Genomic DNA, 20,741 nt, shown 5'->3' with positions numbered 1-20,741 from the left:
TCTCCATTATATAATTGTTTGTCTTTCTTCCTTCCTTCGTTAATTGCTTTCATCTTTTGGATTCACCCTCATATTTAATTTTCCGGTTGTTTCGAGAAATGGAAGGAGGCTCTCCTTTCGTTAATATATGTATATGTATTGCCTGGTGTAGTAGAAAAGAGAAACCATGAATAAGAGCGCTGAGATATTGGAGGTATACAATAGAATTTAATTTTCTGAAGATGTGAAACATATGGTTTCTAATATCTTTGTCTCGATGCAAGGAACAACTTTCCATCATATGTTCAAGTGAATTTGTTTTCTCTTTCATTTAATAGTTGTTAGACTGTGAATGTTTATAGGTTTATGAGAAATTTAAAAGTAAAATATCCTCCAGAATACATATAGTGATAGCGATATACAAAATACATACATATGTGTATACGATTATACATTAATACGATTACTATTTGTGGAGAATCGCGTTGTTTCGTAGCTGTTCAGCGTTTGAAGCGACAGTTCGTTTCGATATCATTCCCGATTTTGATTCTTGGCCGCCCAGCTGGCCATCGCATGATTAACGCAATGAAACGAAAATGCTGGAACGGAGCAGCCTACGTTCTGTGTTCGATCGATTGTCAGGCTACTTTTGCAAAGAATGTTTCCCAGTAGTGAAATTCGTTTGCATACGGATGCGTTCCGGATACGTTCGATCTTTGAACCGAGGAAGACTGATCTCGTGAACGATGCTCGTCCTTCCATGTGGATTCCGAATGCATTCTAGAAATAGATATATTTTAACGTATTGAGGATGTTCTTTCACTCGCGGGGAGACACGATCGTGTAGAAGCGCATCAACAGGAGTCGTAAATTCCTGTTACGATTGTTCAATCGACGCCGCGAGATGATCGATCCCCTATTGCGTTTAGGCTAATAGAGGTGGTTAATTGAAGTGCACATTGCTGTAACGGGTTTTCAGTTGTGTTTTATTAAGACACTGTGTATACACTGAGTGGTGAATTAACAGAAACCGGGATACGGTTGGACTCGGTTAGAACGTAAGATCAGGGGATGAGAGGGCGAGAGCGTAAGCGCGAATCGTTGCTGCGAACTGAGACTTCCCGAGGTTGCTGACTGACTGACTGGCTGCCTGACTGACTCACTGACTGACTGACTCCCTCTTAGTTTTCCCCGAAGGAAAGCTTGATGCCGATTGGTCGTGACCCCACTAAAGAAGCAGGACATGAGGAATTTCTCACCAGTGTCCGGGGTGATTTTATTGCTGGGGAAAACCAGTCGTTTCTATCCTATGTTTATGTGTTGGGTTTTCTCGTTCGGTGACTACCTGCCTTTTCCGAGCCCTTTTTAATAGCATAACAAACTCAAGGATTTCGCTAATCCGGACATAAACCGAAATGCTTCTAGACAACTAGATTGCTCGACACACATCTGGAAACAATTTAGCTAGAAGGTGACGTTTTATGGCCGGTCATTGAGTTTATTGGGGGTCTGGAAGCAGGTAGGTGGGCCGCTGGCCGCCAGGTAGCGTTGGCTGGGGTTCCGCTGCTCCATGCGACGCAACAGAGGAAATTACTCTTTTTTTAATCGTTTTTTCTGAGATTATTAGGAATAGAAAGGCATTTAACTGCAATGAACAGAATTAGCAATAAAAATGAAAGTAATGAATATGAATAATACTATAGAATTTTATATAGATTGCTTGTTCGTAGTTTCTTCCGAAGAATTCCTTTTCATGAAAGGAATAATTACATACATGCTATCTAGTTCCTTATAAATACGTTTATTAGACCCACGCAATTATCGATGTAACCGCGTGTTGCATGTAGTTTATCCACTCTGCTACCAAGAAAGCCGGCACAGTCCGGTGACAAAGCTGGATTCGCGGATGAACGTGTTTGCGAGCACACTGAATGAAGCGCGGTTACAGCTGCGTCAATCGCTTTTCCGCGTCCAAAGCTGTTGCTTCGATTCATCGAGTCAAGTTTCTAAGATCGTGTGAAAGTAACCATTACGATCTTTCTGTGATCAAGAATGCTGCTTATTGTAAACAATTTAACGAGACGGTAGATGAAAGCTCGATCAATTTAGTTTACATTAGTCTTGCTCTAAAATTTCTTAACTCTAAAATTTCTTACAAAAATTTGGTAAGAGCATTTGTCAGGACTGGATGCTGCCGTTTTGAAATTTCTTTAACAAGAACATTGTACGAAAACATTGTTGCATTTTTGTATATTCTTGATTGATTCTCCTACTTTTTTGGTGCCCATTGCTCCTATGTAATTTAGGTTTTATAACGGTTTAACGTGTAGCAGTTTTTGGACGTAAAAAGATTTTCGCTTCTAGTTTTCGTCATTATGCAATAGCTGTATCAATAAGTACATACATATTATTAATTTCGTTTCTTTGCTTTGCACCATGCTTTTTGTTTAACCGTGCTGTTTCGAGTCACTTGTGACCTGATCGTACTTTTCTTTCGCTAACAAACTGAAATGTTAGTAAAAAAAGAAATATTATAGGAACTACGGCAAAATTTGAGACGACGGGGAGCCCGTACTGCGGCTTCTATGGGGGAGAATGATAGTACGGGCCCTTGGCGCATCGTATACAGCTATTCCACCCAGATGGCGGTGCTCACACCCTAGTCGCAATGATCCTTCGTTCCCACGTCCTTCTTCAGGACTTCCTGGAGGGGTTCCCGATCCCACGTCAGCGTTATTTTGCGGACATCGATGTTCCGCTTTTCAAATGTTAGTGTTCCTGTCCGGGGTTCGGATAGGATTAATATGGATAAATAATGGCTTAAGCTAATGTTAGTCTGTATTAGGGGGTTAATATATTCTCTTAATACTATCTTATAAACTAGGGTGCAAATATTTACAGTGCTTCTTAAAAATTAAGTATCACAGGTTCTGCTTTGTTGAGCTATGGACGGGACATCTCTGTCCGACTTTGACCGCTGACGGCTTCTTTATTTTGGTCGGTGTTGCTGCTCTTCCCCTCCAGCCCCGGGCGAGGCCCATCTTTAATTATCGTGTAAACTAGGAAAATTACGACTAGGATTTGAACACGAGAAAGCGAGATTTAGATCTAAAATTCGATGATGTAACTGAATTAAAACTTGTTTTGTATCGCAACTTCCCTTTATGACCCAATTTTATTTTTTTTATTATAAAATAAAACAAAAAGCATGTCGTACGATATTCAAGGATTAAAACACGGTCGTAGAGTCTGCACTTTTTAATATTTCCTGCTTGTTAATAATGTCACCAATAAAATCAAACTTTGATTTTACTAGATATGAAAATATCTAAAAAAAAAACATATGCAAACATGAGTATGTCGCACAATGTCCAAGAATTGAAACACGTGATTGTAGAAACCACTCCCTTTCTGTATTTTGTTGCTGGTTACCAGCACGGTATCGTGCACGCATTCGCAATGATGATTTAGATGATGTTGTCTATCTCGTACAGTTATCCGCATCTCGAAACGATGGTAACTGAATGAAACAACACGTTTCCCAGAATGCGTGATAGTTTGCGGCGCGGTTGCAGACGGTTTGAAGGAGTTCCTTAATTCGCTACCCGCCGCGATTTCCGCCTTTTTTTATCCGCTACTGGATAATGCGAGGCTCGGTAAGATGATGGCATCTCTACCTACCAAACACCCCTCCTCTGTCTCCATTCTCTGTCGATGCAAGAACAAACAATGGAACCACCTCAAAGCACTACTACATCGTTGGTCTTCTCTCTGGCTGTACGCCTCATCTTTTCACCTTCTTATTCGTGATCTTCCAAGGTCTTACGATGTTCTCCTTCCGAGCTGCATAGCTATCGTAATTCTCCGACATAGCCCTTGGAATCTCGACCAATATTCTTCTTTAATAACAACCACTTCTATAATATCGCAGGTTGTCAGTATTTTGCCTACGTAGTTTTCCAGTATAGTTCTTTCGTTAATCTACCTGTGGCAATTGAACAAGACATGCTCTACATCATCACCTTCTACATTGCGATTCCAGCATCTTCAGTGTGTCTCTTTCCTAATATGATATTCATTGAATATACCATTACCAATATACCACTCATGGTCTGCATCGTATAATAATCGATGTTCCTTTTATTATTATTAAAAATGCAGGAGTTGTCAATCAATCTTCTGGTCCAATTATTCTCTCTGTAATAGAGCCATTCTTCCCACCATCTTTCTTCCATCCGTTGGTCCATTCTCCTAATCCTCTCTGCTGACACATACATTGTACTTCCTGTTCTTTCCCAGGTATCATATTGGTTCTGGTGTTCCGTCCTTCGCATCTCGTAATTTTCAGCACGCAGTTCTGCTTTTAGGTGTATCGGCATTGTGCCCGTAAGTACACACAACACTGCGTGGGAAACTGTTCCGTAGGCGATAGGTGTCCGAATTAGCGCCGTCCTTTGCGCCCTCCTCAAAATATTCTTTCTCCTCTTTATTGCTATAGCTTTGGCCCATACCGATGTAGCATAATGTACCAGTGTTCGACCGTTCGCGGAGATACGCGGTAGCGATCGCGAAGAAGTTAATAACGTAAAGGCAACTAATTTCTGTGAGGATCATACCGCGGAGGAAAACCAGTGTTGGGTGTGTAGAAGGCCACGGGACGTAACATCCTCCCCTCGTTGTGACAGCAACGATCAAAATTATCAATGAGTAGAATTAATTGAAGCTTCCATGCCATTCCTCCTCGGTTGCTGGTTTTCCGGAGCCGCGGGATCGGGTTGTCTTGGCAGTAGTACGAGCCGTCTGACGCCTCGATCCAAGATGCTCGTTGCCCTTTGCACAGCTGTACGGATGATTCCATCCTTAACGACACGGCCTAAGGGCCACTGCATTGATGGAACGTTATCTTCCTTGTGTATTACGATAGTAGCTACAGTTGCTTTGCTCCATTTGTTAAGGCTGTTCAACTCGGTTTGGTGTTCCCGGCACCAACGGCTCCACAAATGTTGTTTAAGTTGATCGATGCTGTACCAACTGGATAACCGGCTTGGTGGAGTCGCCCAGAAATCTTGACATTACGTCCCCGTAAACTCGCTAGTGTGTCGCTCAATTAGAAAGTGGCCGGGAGCGAGGACAGGGAGATCATTTGGATCTGAGGATATTGGAGTCAGTGGGCAGGAGTTCAAAATGGCTTCGATTTCAATGATAAGGGTGCTAATGTGTTCAAAAGTTAATAGCTCCTTGCCGTCAACGCGTATGAGATGGCGTTTAAATTACTTTACAGCGGCTTCTCTTAAGCCGCCAAAGTGTGGTGAATGAGGGGGATTAAAGCGCCATTATAACTGTATTTCAAAATGAATGGTCTGTAGTAGTCGTCTACGGTTAGAGGTGCCGTTCGGATTTGTTTGTGTCTCCACCGAAGACAACGAACGACGATTCTTATTAGCTTCGACCAGGAAGAATACCTTTGAGGTAGACTATGGGCGATGGAATTCGTGGACAGACAGGTCGACCTTTTCCGCTCAGGGACTTGGACCAACGTTGTTGGGCTCCAGGTCGGCCAATGTTCTTGGTTTTGTTGTAGCCACTCTGAACCCGCTTTTCCAAATGCTTGGGCGCAAGTATTCCTTGAGCGGCTGGCCTCGCGAGATATGTTTCGCGAAGTTATCGGTGGTAGGTACATGACGCCAGACGACGATGTCGGTCTTCGTTCGTATCTCGGCCACGCGGTTAGCAACAAAGGTTTTCAACGTTTGAGGCGAGGTCTTGATCCACTGGAGGATGATGGTGGAATCAGATCAATGTATGATCCGAGAGACCTTTATCGTTAAGCTCTCCTATATAGCAGAGAATAAGGATCTGAGAAGAAGTGCTCCGCTTAACTCGAGCCGTGGAATGGTCAGAGATTTGAGCGACGCTACCTTTCATCGCGTAGTGAGGAGTCGAGTCCAGGCATGGTTGCCAGGATTAGTGGTTCGGTGGTAGAAGCAAGCCCGATATGCCTTCTCGCTGGCGTCACAGAAACCGTGTAGCTCAATCTATGTTACGGATTCGATGACGGTTTTACGCGAGAAACTTATATTATTTAATGATGGCAGCTGTGCATGGTAGCTGTTCCACTCAGTGTGTAAGTCTACTGGAAGGGATTCGTCCCAATCAACCGTTAATACTCAAACTCGTTGAAGGAGCATCTCGGCTCGAACTATCACTGGCGCGAGCAATCTCAGTGGATCGCGTCGTAACTCAGGAGGTATTGAATCTGGCATCGATCGAAGAGAAGATTGAATCGTCGGAGGATTTCAAAAAATACCAAGAGATTTTAAAGTTTGAGATTCACCCAACTGTAGTTCCTGGTTTGTGTCTTGTTCGGATAGTCCTTGTAGCAGTTCCTGGTGTTTGGACGCCCATTTTCATATTTTCAAAACGGCTAGTTGGAGAATTTCGGTGAATTACCGCTCTGAGCGACAGTGCTTCGTCCTTCGTAGCAGCTCCGATGAGCTACGTAAAAATCTCGTTGCGGAACCGACGAGGTTCGCGGGAATCGGTGTCTCTCGTCATCGCCCAATTGTTTGAGGCACCCGATAACTGACAACCCGAACCTCACTGTGTTGAGATGATATGTCCCAACATCCCGATTAGAATTGCGCCACTAAATATATTGATAACTTGTGATCTTCTCTGCGGACGAGGAAGTCTGTCTTTACACTTTCTCAACACCACAAGTATGAACGTATTGGTAAGAGCGGTATCTCAGAAGAATGTCGAATAAATCCTCCTGTATATTCGGTCCTGCATGAAGGGTGTCGGTTAAAGATACTCCGGTGGTGCTTGGTGCACATCCGTCAAACGTGACCCGGAGTTTTGTAGTTTGGTTCGATTCTTTGATTACACCGTGGAGTGGCAAGTAATATCCGTTATCTGAGGAGTGGTCTGTTGTAATCCTGGTCATGTGTCCCTATTGCAAGTGATTTTAAGTTGCTTGTCTCATTGGAATCGGTGGTGGAGAGAGGCGAGTCGCGTCATCGCAATTGTTTTAGACGACCCAAGCGAAGGAGGCTTTTCGATAAACGGGACCGCGACGATGTTATCGTCCTTCGTTGGTGCGTTGGACGTTGTTTCAGGAGTGTTCCTCACAACGTCAATCCTTCTCTCAAACGTGTTCAGTTGGTTGGCCCTCCTCGATTTCCCAAGCTGAGCTCCCGTTGTTGAATGGTGTCTGGGTTTAATTAGGACAGGAGTAATCCGAGTATAATTGTGTTTGACGTGACAAAGTCACCTAAGTTCTCCAATGCACAGAGATGGTGTTTGATAGTGTCGATTAAATTCGCTAAGGTTTCCGGTGTCTCTTTGGTCAATTTAGGATAGTTTTGCATCGCAGTCAAATGACGTAGACTAGTTTGTCGTGGACGATAGCAGGGAAGGGTCAATGTTCACCAGGCATCCTGTCCTTGTCTCAGCAATTGGTCCACATGGTCATGCACGCCTGGCAGACGGATCTTCCTAGCCCATAGTGCCACCCTCGCCAACTTCCGTGGTAATAACCGAATCAAACTGAAGCTTTGGTGAGTTTCTATCCCCCAGTCGATTAAAGAAACGGTGGAACTCGTCGCGATTTGTTGCAACAGAACAGCTCTGTCCTAGAATCTAGCACTTTGAAAATTTGCTAGTACGGCGACGAACATGCCTGGTCTCATACTTTTCACCTTCGGCCAGTATGCCTTGAGCTGCGCCATCATCTCCCAATTGAGTGTTTCGATTATATTGGACTATCCTTCTATGCGGACCCAAATGTTAGTAAGCGTCTCGACTCGCTCCACCTTGACACGAATCCCTTCTCGGAACCGATCGTTCGTACGTTGTAAGATCTCCATGTTTCGCAAGTTTCGTCACAAATTTCGAATGTCAGTGTTTGGCTATGCTGATTTCCCTAGTAATATCTCGAGCTGAGGCGACGCACTGGATTTGTCGGAATTTGGACCACTCCTACGTACAGGGTGAATCTCATCTTCTTTTACGTGTTCTAGAGGGATCTTTGTCATTTATCTTGCCTCACACTTTTATTGTACTCGAAACGTTTTATAATAGTGTTGAAAATATACAGACAGTATATAATGGCGGTTATTATTTGTCGGGAGGCCACGTTTCCTTCTGAATAACTTTCAAACCTGTATAAAATATTTTTTAGATGTTTAGCGCTAATGCCATTTAATTCCTCAGCGCTGGATCTCCTTTTGCCAGAATTTCAAGTTTTCCCACAATTGCGGCCGTAGCCCATGCGGTACATCTACATCGGTGTAATTAAGCTTACCTTCGATTGGATACTTATCAATTAATAGTATTCCACTTAAATCCGTTTATCACAACCATGATGGTGGGTTATCATATGCGTTCGGTTTCTTCTATTTCATCATTGCGACTTTGCCGTTGACTATAACATTGCCCATGTAAAAGCGGAAAACGACTCGTGAGATGCGTCCTTCTAGCGATATCGTGCACGAATTCGTTAATTGCGGCTCAGCCAGTCATGCGATAGTTTACGATTAATAAATCGCAACGCCATACAAGGCTCCTAGAATGCGGATAATTTTGAAACGAAATCCTAAACGAACCTCTGGTGATATGTGCCACCAAGCGAGATTTTCCCTATGCTGAGAATTGATACAGATGTGTTGTGACATCGCTGCGATTTCGTAGCAGTGATATTTTATTATTTGGAACTTGTATAACAATACAATAATCCATTCCGCGATCAAGATGGTCAACAGCTGTTCAAACATACTTGTACGGGCCCGCGATAATCTTAAAATACCGTTAATTGCCGTCATCAGATTTAGATTTTTCTTACTATCGAGGCCCTTAATTTATACAATGTATCGTTCAAGTCGAGACACTCCTTTGGGTTATTGTTCATTGCGGTAAATCATGCGAAAAGCGAGTTTTGTCATGTGGGATGTTCGAGGAAGACTTCTATCCACGAGTGACCGTTGGTGGTGGGCGGACAGCATCAATCACTAGTTTTCCTTATAGGTCTCACCGTCAGCGATCATCTCCGATAGAACACACCTTAAGGTGCTACTAACTCATCGAATCGACGAAACCTGAACTTGCGTGCTACTATTCGCTGTAAACACTCCTACATTTCTCGCAGAACTACACGCAGACACTCAAGTCTCGAAAGTTGTTGGAAATAATGAATATATTTAAACTATTAATTCAGTGTTACGATCATTCAAACCATTCCTGTTATCTTAACCGAAATATGGAATCGCCTGAGTAGTGGCGTCGCGATACAGTTGATCATGGAGAAATAAAAAAAATTATCAATTGTTCCATAAATATAGATCTTATTCAATATAAATAAATATTTTAAGCATTATGTATTTAAATATCTTTATATTATATGTTTCAATATAGTATTGCTCCTTCAAACTTAATTTTACTGAAATACGTGACAAGCTTCCTAGTTGTTAAGACTTCGTCCATTATATCATTAGATTATGATTATCGAACTTAGTAAAACACCCGTTACTTGCTTGCGAGTTACAGTATTGTTTTATAAAAATGATATGTCAGGCGTATTGCATTTATTTAAAGAAACAGTCTAATTATAATTAACTTTGTAGGAATATTTGTAGTATTTATAGTATTGTCAACTAAGTTCACATTTTCTTAGTTTCAATAGAATTTTTGATCTATGTTTTCAGTATTTTCCTTGTAATTTTCTATGACGAAAAGTTTGAAACATAGGTAAACATCAAGTGATCCCACAGGTTGCGTTTAAAAGTGAAATTATCTGCGAATTAAAAACACTTCAATCACTCGTCATTATCTAGCAATACGATGTTATGATTTCGATATTCTTAGATTGTAATCTTGTTCGATAATAATGTGCATTTGTTTATAAATTTATTGCAATATTAAAGCAATTGCACGTGTCACATCTCTTATTTCCTTTAAATTTTGTGTTTTTAATTCCACTTCCCGACAGTTGTGACTCGCGCAATTCACGAATCATGACGTATTCCTTTCGCGGCTCGCGTTACGCCTCGCGCGGACCGCGTGACGTGACAATGTACATTTCAATAAACAGAATTCTGTTCTGTTATGCTTCGATTCAAAATCGTTTGCTTCCTCTAAAAACGATGTTCTGTTTACGAAAGCAACTATATCACCTGATATTATTCAGGCGCCTTTGCCGACGCGTTATACCCGTACCCCATTCGCATACATACTTAGTTATAAAGTGCAACTTTCACTGATAACGAGAGCAACATTCCAGAAGCGGCGTCTTCTGAATATTTAGAAGGTATTCGAGTTTCATGTCAAAGCAGTCGTATAGAGGCAGTTACACGTAGGGAGCCTCCTGCGAACGAGCGTGAAAACGCCTTGGTTTCCTGCTCTTTTTTCTCGTCGTCGCAGCTTTGCTCCTATGTTACGACCGTTCGCGGAGAGACGCGGTCGCGAGGAAACGCGTCAGCGAGAGGCGTAAATTCTCGCTACGATTCGGTTAATCGACGCCGCGAAATAGTCGTTCCCCTGTTTCGGTTAAGATAACAAAGGTGGTTGAATGAATATGACACAGTATAGTAAGTTATATATCACCGTTTATTCTAACAACTTGTAACGAAGACAGTTACGCTGGTGCGTATGTACGAGATGAGTGAGTGACTGATCTACGGGTGTGTATACCCGATCAAAGGATGTTGACTGTTCGAAGGATGTAAAATCAGTACTGTCCGGAGACGATGCTGTGGCGGAGGAAAGCTAAGGATGGGTGTGTCTAGCGCACGAGACCATCGGTGACGTTGGTGACGATTTTGGCTAAGAGAGTAAGGGAAATAGGCTTCGTTGTTAATTGGTTAAAGGAAGGGTCTTAACCGCCTTCGAGAGAAAGTGGTTAGTGGGAGGAAAGTTGCATCATAGGTGAGAAAAACTAACTTTCCCTTGTCAAGCCGTAGTAGACAATGGTCTTTAGAAATGTTTCGGAAACAGACGTTTGTTTGGTTTGAAAGATCTGGACTAGGAAATTCCTGAGATTTATGGAAGGTACTTGAGACTATTGAGGGTACGCAGTGAGTATCCGACGACATCTGGTTGCCATCTTGCCCGCGGTGTGTGGCCTGGGCTAGGTAGAGTGTTACACGACATAACACGTAACTTGCACAATTTTAAAAAAATCCTTCTGACGCCAGCCTCGTAGGCGCGCATTACGAATAATTGTTACCCTGGTAACAGTGCCCTGTTTCTCTGCTAAAATACACGGCGGATTTCCCGGTTAGAAAAGAAACTGAATCGTAATAGGATATCGTCATACCAAACCATAGTAAGTTTTTTCTTTGCTTTATCTCTTTTCTTGAGCCATTGTTTAATAGTTGTTTGCTGATATGTGATCATGTCAGCTGAGTAATTTTTAGTCTGATTGTCTGTTCTTGCATGAAATATAACGGTAAGTTGTTATCCTCTGACGTTGTGAACCGCGTTTTCTGAATTGGTGTGTGGAAATTTAAGACACACGAAATTAGCTAATTCTATTCCGTGAGAATTTTTTTTATTTATTTGTTGAAATTACAATCAATTCTCGCGTTGAGAATTTTCAGTAATTTTTCTGGCGTGGCGCAGTGACATGGCTGTTTATTTACAATAAGTTAATACTTATTATAGATAGGTATAATTTATAAGTATTATAAGTAAGTGCATATGCTTAATTTGGATAATTAAATGAATCTAACGTTTAGGTCTAGCGGGTAGTGCCTCTTCAGCCTGCGAATCTGGTCCGTCGTATCGAGTAGTCCAGTGATTAGGGGGTTTCGGTGTTTGTTGATTCTTTTGCTATATCTGTCGCTATATTTTGCTATTTCCTCTTTGACGGTGGGTATCTTGAGGTCGCGGTGTATTGTTTCATTGGTTACATACCAAGGTGCGTCAATTAGGGATCTTAGCGTTTTCGATTAAAAGCGTTGGAGTATTTCAATGTTGGAGTTACTTGCTGTTCCCCATAGTTGGATTCCGTAGGTCCAGACAGGTTTTATTACGGTCTTGTACAGGGTAATTTTATTCTGTATGTTTAGTTTGGAGCGTCGGCCCGTGAGCCAATAGAGTTTTTTTAGTTTGTCCTTTAGTTGCTTCGTTTTATCTGAGATGTGTGTCTTCCACGTTAGTCTCCTGTCCAGGGTCATGCCCAGATATCGGACTGTGTCCCTGCTAGGAACTGTTGCATTGTTGATGGTGACCTGGGGGCAGGTTTGTTTTCGGAGCGTGAAGGTTACATGTGAGGATTTCTTTTCGTTGACTTTGAAGCCCCATTTGTGAAACCACTTTTCCATGGAGTCGAGACTTCGCTGGAGAGTGGATGAGGCTATTACCGGGTCTGCGTGGGTAGCTAATAGCGCTGTGTCGTCTGCAAATGTCGCTATTGTTATATCGTTTGATATAGGTAGGTCGGCAGTGTAGATGGAGTACAGTAGGGGTCCGAGGACACTACCTTGAGGTATGCCGGCTTCTATTGGGAATGTTGCGGAAGTGGCGTCTAGGCATTTAACCATGAATTGTCTATTGGTTAGGTAAGATTTTAGGATGGAGTAGTAGGGGTGAGGTAGGATCTTTTTAATCTTGTATAGTAGCCCTTCATGCCATACTTTGTCGAATGCCTGTTGGATGTCTAGGAAAACCGCTGAGCAATATTTTTTCTTTTCGAGTGTTTGGCTGATCGTATGAGTTAAGCGGTGGATTTGCTCTACTGTAGAATGATGTTTTCGGAAGCCGAATTGGTGATCTGGGAGTGTTTTCAAGTTCTCTAGGATTGGAAGAAGTCGGTTCGTGAGCATCTTCTCGAATAGTTTGGACAGGATAGGTAAAAGACTGATTGGGCGATAGGAGCAGGTTTCGTATATCGGTTTACCGGGTTTAGGGATGAGGGTAATCAATGAGATTTTCCAGGCCTTAGGATAGTGTTCCAGGCGAAGGATAGCATTAAAAATCGATGTGATGAGTGCTATCCCTTTTGTGGGAAGTTCCTTGATTGCTTTATTGCTTATTAGGTCGTGTCCTGCTGCTTTCTTGGGGTTTAGGCGACTGATTGTTTCTATAGTCTCTGCAGAGGAGAAGGGTTCGGTAGGAGGGGACATTTGGAAGGGGGTGTGCAGGTATTCAGTAACGTCCGCGGCGGCTTTGGGGGAATGGGGTTTGAATACTTTTGACAAGAGTTTAGCAAACAGGTCGGCTTTTTCTATAGGGCTTCGCGCCCATCCACCTTGCGGACGGCGGATAGGTGGGATTATTTGTGGGGGGCGTGTGAGTTTCCTGGAGGCCTTCCATAGTGAGTAGTTGGCGTCGGCTGTGGGGGATAAGCTGGCGAGGTATTTATGGAAACAGTCGTTTTTATAGTTTTTTAAGGTTCTGGATAGCTTTCTAGTTACGTTGTTAAGTTTGCGTTTGTCCTCCGGTGTTCTATGGATCTGCCATACTCTTCTTAGTCTACGTTTTTCTGCTATTTTTTTTAGTATGTATTGGGGATATTCTTGTTTGCTGTTAGATGGCTTTGTCGGTGTGGAGAGGCGGATTGCGTTTATTATGCTCGTGTTTAAGTATTCCGTGGCTGCTTCGATATCTTCCTTTGTTTTTAGTGGGGTGAAGGCTGAGGTTGAGTGTGTAAAGACTTCTCTGAAGAGCTGCCAGTTGGTGTGTTGGTTGTGAATGGAGCCATTAGGTGTATTCTCGATGATTGTTGAACTGACTGTTGCTATCACGGGAGAATGATCAGAGGAGAGATCAGCCGAGGAGTTGATCTGGACGTGTCTTGATGGGATATTTTTAGTTATGAAGAAGTCGAGAAGGTCGGGTATTTTGTTGGTGTCAGTGGGTCAGTATGTGGGTTCGTATGTGGTGAGGTAGTTGAGGTTGTTGTTTATTATGCTGTTTAAGAGGTTTTTGCCTCTTGCTGTAACCAGTCTGCTGCCCCATTGGATGTGCTTGGCGTTATAGTCTCCTCCAACTATGAATCTATTGCCCAGGGTGTCCAGGAAGTTATCAAAGTCTTCTTTGGCGATGGAGTGTCTGGGAGGGCAGTATACTGCTGAGGTGGTGATTGAGCCATGACAGTCTTCTATTTGTTAAGGAAATTCGAGGATTTGGGAATACAAATTATTGACTATATTTCCCATACAACAGTTATACATCTATATTCCTCTCTAAGAACGTCTTGCACGCACGCTGGTTGCCAACCGACTAGCCTAGATTCTTCTAACATCTGGCAACAGTCTTTTGTCTCCACTAAGTCCTTGACGCCCTCTAACCCTTACACACACACTCTCATGTACAGTGTAAATGTATCACTTCCCTAACACTATTGCTACGTTTGTTGCTTGGAGGTAGTCTTTCCGGAATGATGGAAGTTCGCAGTGCTTAATACTTGCTTTGATTATTATTCCGGTGCCACCGTGGGCCTTTCCGCTGGGGTGTTGGGTATGGTAGAATTTGTAACCATTTATTTTCAAGTAGCTCTTGTCGGTGAAGTGGGTTTCCGATACGAGCATTACGTCGATTTGCTGGTGTTTTAAGAAGAGTTCTAGTTCAAGTTTGTGTTGCGCTAGACCGTTGGCGTTCCAGAGTGCTATGCGCCTTGGTTTTATTTTGAGTCGGGGCGTGCTAATTTTTCCACGATGAGTGTTAGTAGCGATAGCAAGTGATTTATTTGCTCTGATTGTTTCTCTATTAGCTTTTCAAGCCTTGAGGAGTTGTCTGTGTTAGGTGGGTTGGGGACACTGTTTTGGGGAAGGTTCCTTTGGCTGTTCGGGTTATTTTGGATGCCTTGTACTGCTTGGGCATAGGAGGTTGAGGTGGAGATGAATTTGGTAGGACTGGGTGTTTGGTTGGTTGAGGGGGTTGGGGTAGTCGTGAATTTCGGCGGGCTGGGTGTTTGGTTGAATACCTCTTTTGCTCTGAGCTTAGGGTACCTGTTCGTGTATAGTGTTTTATATGCTGGGCAGCCTTTGTAGTTGGCAGGGTGGTCCCCTTGGCAGTGGATGCATTTCGCTGGAGTTTCCGGTGATTTGGCGCACTGGTCAGTGGAGTGAGTGCCTGCGCATTTAACGCAGCGGAAAGTATGGTTGCAGTATTTCTGCGTATGACCGTACCTTTGGCACCTTTTGCATTGCACTATTTCTTTTTTCACGAGCGGTGGTTCGATCTTTACTATCGCGTTCATTAGGCGACTGATATTGTAGATTTCCTTATCGTTCGGCTTTTGTTTAATGTCTAGGAAGAATAAGGATAACGGGTCTTTCGAGACTCTATGCCTTATATTACTTACGTTGATGACTTCGTGGCCGAGTTTTGAGAGTTCGTATTTGAGTTCGTCTATGTCTGCTGAGTGGTGTATATTTCGTAGGACCACCCGGAAAGGCCTTTCCTGTTTGAGTTGGTAGGTGTGGAAGTTGGCGTTCAGGGTCCTGAGTGTCTTGGTGAGTTTTCTGTAAGCTTCTGGGTTCGTCGGCAGTATTTTTACTTTATTGTTGCTTATCTTAAGGTTATATTCCTCCTTGCTGATATCTCTCTCTAGGGACTTGATCATCGTCTGTATGTCAATGACGTCGTCCACAAATATTGGTGGGGGAGGGGGGATTCTCTGTGAGTGTTGGTTTTGGTGGCGGTTCTACGATTTCCATGGCGTCGTTTGAGGATTCCAATACGGCGAACCTGTTGTGTGTGTTTATTTGCGTTGCTGTTTTTATTTTCCTTTTCTTTGTAGTATTAGCGTCGTTAATGCGGAGAGTTCTGCTACACTTCTGCCACGGGGGGGGGGGTAGCACGGGGTAGCTGCGAGTCTGCTCCGGAGAGCCTGGTCGCGGCGGTTGCTGGGCCATCATCGAGCTAGTTAATTCGGAATGAACAACTAGTCGTGAGGCTGTGAGGCTAGTATTCGGGTTGGGGTTAGGTGCGTGGGATTTTCTTCTCCCTAAAGGGTAAGAGACACTTAGCTGTGTTCTCTTTCGACGGTTGGGCGACACGTGTTGTTTTCGAACTACGCTGGGCACTAGAGACACGTCTGCACGCTTCGGCACTCCACAGCGAACTATTCCGTGAGAATGGGAATTAAAACAACGCAATGTGTCGTTTCCTAAAAAATCTCACATTATGCTATGCAACGCTTGAACTACTAGAAATAAGCTAAATATATGTTTATTATCAATGTGATAGAATTATCAGGATTATAAAAATCAGAATTATAGAAATCGGAATTATAGAAATCGGGATTACTAGTGATCTCTATTTTGTATGATAAATTTATTGAAAGATGGTTTTATTTACAGTGGTTAAACAGGAAACGATGTCTATTTAATTTGAATTTAATGCAGTAATGTGGTATAATTAACACAACTAAATTGATAATTCACAACTCACAACTATCAATTAACGAGTCATAGCAACTCGCCTGCTAACAATTAACAAACTCGCTAGCAACTAACAATTCAATTAACTGACGATTAACGGACTTTCTCACTCAAGCATCCCTTTATCATCTTTTCATACTCTCAACCACGCACGTGTTCACCGATATAAATGCGTACGCCGATAAAAATGGTAAAAGATACAGAATTCGGTTCAAATTTTCATAACAATGACTAAATAGATTTTGATGAATACTTGCATAAAGTGCAATAAAATTCATTAGAGAGATTAAAATAATTTACAAATTATTGCGTTAAAATATCCGACGGAAACTTTTAGTTAAAATTGTTTCGGCTACGAAAACAAATCACGCGCCTATCTACCTATATCGAGCAATGCACTTTGACTTGACACAGCTTTATGAATATGCCAATCGTCGGCTACGCGCTTCACCCTTGTATCATCGACTTCCGATCTGTGTTCGATGCAGCGCACGACGCTGCTATTGACACCATTTTTGCTATCGACGGTAAATCAGGTCATTGTCTTTATCGCCGTGGAATATCGATGTAACCGCGTGTTGCATGTAGTTTATCCACTCTGCTACCAAGAAAGCCGGCACAGTCCGGTGACGAAGCTGGATTCGCGGATGAACGTATTCGCGAGCAGATTGAATGAAGCGCGGTTACAGCTGCGTCAATCGCTTTTCCGCATCCAAAGCTGTTGCTTCGATTCATCGAGTCAAGTTTCTAAAATCGTGTGAAAGTAACCATTACGATCTTTCTGTGATCAAGAATGCTGCTTATTTTGAGCAATTTAATGAGACGATAGGTGAAAGCTCGATCAATTTAGTTTACATTAGTCTTACTATAAAATTTCTTAACTCTAAAATTTCTTACAAAAATTTGGTAAGAACATTTGTCAAGACTGGATGCTGCTATTTTGAAATTTCTATAATAAGAATATTGTACGAAAATGCATTTCTGTATATTCTTGATTGATTCTTCTACTTTCTTTGTGTCCATTAGCAGTTTTTGGACGTAAAAAGATTTTCGCTTCTAGTTTTCGTCATTATGCAATAGCTGTATGAATAAGTTCTTGCATATTATTAATTTCGTTTCTTTGCTTTGTACCATGCTTTTTCTTTAACAGTGCTCTTTCGAATCACTTCCAATCTAATCTTATTTTTCTATCGCTAACAAACTTAAATTTTAGTAAAAAAAGAAATATTATAGGAACTACGGCAAAATTAGAGACTACGGGGAGCCCGTACTGCCGATTCTGGATCAGGAGAATGAAAGTACGGGCCCTTGGCGGTATACAGCTATTCCACCCAGAAGGCTGTGCTCACACCCTAGTCGCAATGATCCTTGATTTCCATGTCCTTCTTCAGGACTTCCTGGAGTGGTCCCCCGATCCCACGTCAGCATTATTTTGCGGACATCGATGTTCCGCTTTTTAGGTGTTAGTGCTCCTGTCCGGGGTTCGGATAGGGTTAGTGATGTTAGTTAATGCTTAGGCTAATGTTAGTTGAAAGTTAGTCGGATTAGTTGCATGAACTAATTTTATCTTAATTTTATCTTATAGAACTATATGAGATCTATTTCAGTTCTTAACTGCTATGTATCACAATATAGCTGATGAGCCTATTGGGCGGGACATCTGTGCCCGACTTTGACCGCTGACGGTTTCTGTTTTAGTCGGTGTTAGGTGCTCTCCCCCTCCAGCCCCGGGCGAGGCCCATCTGTAATTATCATGTGAACTAGGAAAATTACGACTAGGATTTGAACACGGGTCCTTTGGATTTGTAGCTGTATACAATATCCACGTCGCCACCGTAGCCATATGATATTTCTATTCTAGAACTCATACTTAAGTTTACAAGTGTCGGCCCTACATTGCTTGAAATTTCGCTGATACATTAAAACTTTTGTTGTCCGTTGAAAGCGAGATTTAGATCTAAAATTCGATGATGTAACTGAATTAAAACTTGTTTTGTATCGCAACTTTCCTTTATTACCCAGTTTTATTTTTTTTATTATAAAATAAAACAAAAAGCATGTCGTACGATGTTCAAGGATTAAAACGCGGTCGTAGAGTCTGCCCTTTTCAATACTTCCTGCTTGTTAATAATGTCAGCAATATAGTCAAAATTTGATTTTAATAGATAACAAAATATCTTAAAAAAGCACGTGAAAACACGAGTAAGTCGCAGAATTTCCAAGAACTGAAACACGTGATTGTAGAAATCTTTCCCTTTCTAAATTTTGCTGCTGGTTACCAGCACGGTATCGTGCACGCATTCACAATGATGATGTTTTCTATCTTGTACAGTTATCCGCATCTCGAAATGATGGCAACAGAGTGAAACAACACGTTTCCCAGGGTGCGTGATAGTTCACCGCGAGGTTGTAGACGGTTTGTAAGAACTCGTCAATTCGATACACCCGCGCTTACGAATTTCTACCCTCGATCATATCTGCGTGACATACCCATACGGTATAGCTACATTGGCGTTCCTTTGTAATTAAGCTTATCTTCGATTGGATAGTTATCAATTAATAGTATTCCACTTAAATCCGTTTATCACAACCATGATGGTGGGTTATCATATGCGTTCGAGTATAATTGTGTTTGTCGTGACAAAGTCACCTAAGTTCTCCAATGCACAGAGATGGTGTTTGATAGTGTCGATTAAATTCGCTAAGGTTTCCGGTGTCTCTTTGGTCAATTTAGGATAGTTCTGCATCGCAGTCAAATGACGTAGACTAGTTTGTCGTGGACGATAGCAGGGAAGGGTCGATGTTCACCAGGCATCCTGTCCTTGTCTCAGCAATTGGTCCACATGGTCATGCACGCCTGGCAGACGGATCTTCCTAGCCCATAGTGCCACCCTCGCCAACTTCCGTGGTGATAATCGAATCAAACTGAAGCTTCGGCGAGTTTCTATCCCCTAGTCGATTAAAGAAACGGCGGAACTCGTCGCGATTTGTTGCAAAAGAACAGCTCTGTCCCAAAAGCTAGCACTTTGAAAATTTGATAGTACGGCGACGAACATGCCTGGTCTCATACTTTTCACCTTCGGCCAGTATGCCTTGGGCTGCGCCATCATCTCCCAATTGAGTGTTTCGGTTATATTGGACCATCCTTCTATGCGGACCCAAATGTTAGTAAGCGTCTCGACTCGCTCCACCTTGACACGAATCCCTTCTCGGAACCGATCGTTCGTACGTTGTAAGATCTCCATGTTCCGCAAGTTTCGTCACAAATTTCGAATGTCAGTGATTGGCTATGCTGATTTCCCTAGTCATATCTCGAGCTGAGGCGACGCTCTGGATTTGTCGGAATTTGGACCACTCCTACGTACAGGGTGAATCTCATCTTCTCTTACGTGTTATAGAGGAATCTTTGTCATTTATCTTGCTTCACACTTTTCTTGTACTCGAAACGTTTTATAATAATGTTGAAAATATACAGACAGTATATAATGGTGGTTATTATTTGTCGGGAGGCCACGTTTCCTTCTGAATAACTTTCAAACCTGTATAAAATATTTTTTAGATGTTTAGCGCTAATGCCATTTAATTCCTCAGCGCTGGATCTCCTTTTGCCAGAATTTCAAGTTTTCCCACAATTGCTGCCGTGGCCCATGCGGTACATCTACATCGGTGTAATTAAGCTTACCTTCGATTGGATACTTATCAATTAATAGTATTCCACTTAAATCCGTTTATCACAACCATGATGATGTGTTATCATATGCGTTCGGTTTCTTCTATTTCATCATTGCGACGTTGACGTTGACTATAAAATTGCCCATGTAAAAGCGGAAAACGACTCGTGAGATGCGCCCTTCTAGCGATATCCTGCACGAATTCGTTAATTGCGGCTCAACCAGCCATGTGATGGTTTACGACTAACAAATCGCTACGCCGTACAACGCTCCTAGAATGCGGATGATTTTGAAACGAAATCCTAAACGAATTACGATGGTGATGCTATTAAGCGAGATTTTCCCTATGCTGAGAATTGATGCAGATGTGTTGTGACATCGCTGCGATTTCATAGCAGTGATATTTTATTATTTGGAACATGTATAACAATGCTATAAGATGGTCAACAGCTGTTCAAACATACTTGTACGAACCCGCAATAATCTTAAGATACCGTTAATTGCCGTCATCGCATTTAGATTTTTGCTTACTATCGAGGCCCTCACTTTATACAATGCATCGTTCAAGTCGAGACGTTCCTTGGGGTTATTGTTCATTGCGGTAAACCATGGGAAAAGCGAGTTTTCTCATGTGGGATGTTCGAGGAGGACTTCTATCCACGAGCGACCATTGGTGGTGGGCGGACAGCATCCATCACTAGTTTTC

At 42.4% G+C, this 20,741-nt stretch overlaps 1 long non-coding RNA gene across 1 annotated transcript; it reads left to right on the top strand.

Moving 5' to 3' along the window:
* The first annotated feature begins 1,763 nt into the window (after positions 1–1,763).
* Positions 1,764–17,010, top strand: LOC117214796. Its single transcript, XR_004488940.1, has 3 exons — positions 1,764–1,822; positions 14,722–14,725; positions 16,953–17,010. It is a non-coding gene; the product is annotated as an uncharacterized LOC117214796 (long non-coding RNA).
* The last annotated feature ends 3,731 nt before the right edge of the window (positions 17,011–20,741 follow it).

This window comes from Bombus bifarius, unplaced genomic scaffold, assembly GCF_011952205.1.
Source record: "Bombus bifarius isolate JDL3187 unplaced genomic scaffold, Bbif_JDL3187 scf7180000009243, whole genome shotgun sequence".
Taxonomy (NCBI): domain Eukaryota; kingdom Metazoa; phylum Arthropoda; class Insecta; order Hymenoptera; family Apidae; genus Bombus; species Bombus bifarius.
This window is presented reverse-complemented; position numbering and strand designations above follow the sequence as displayed.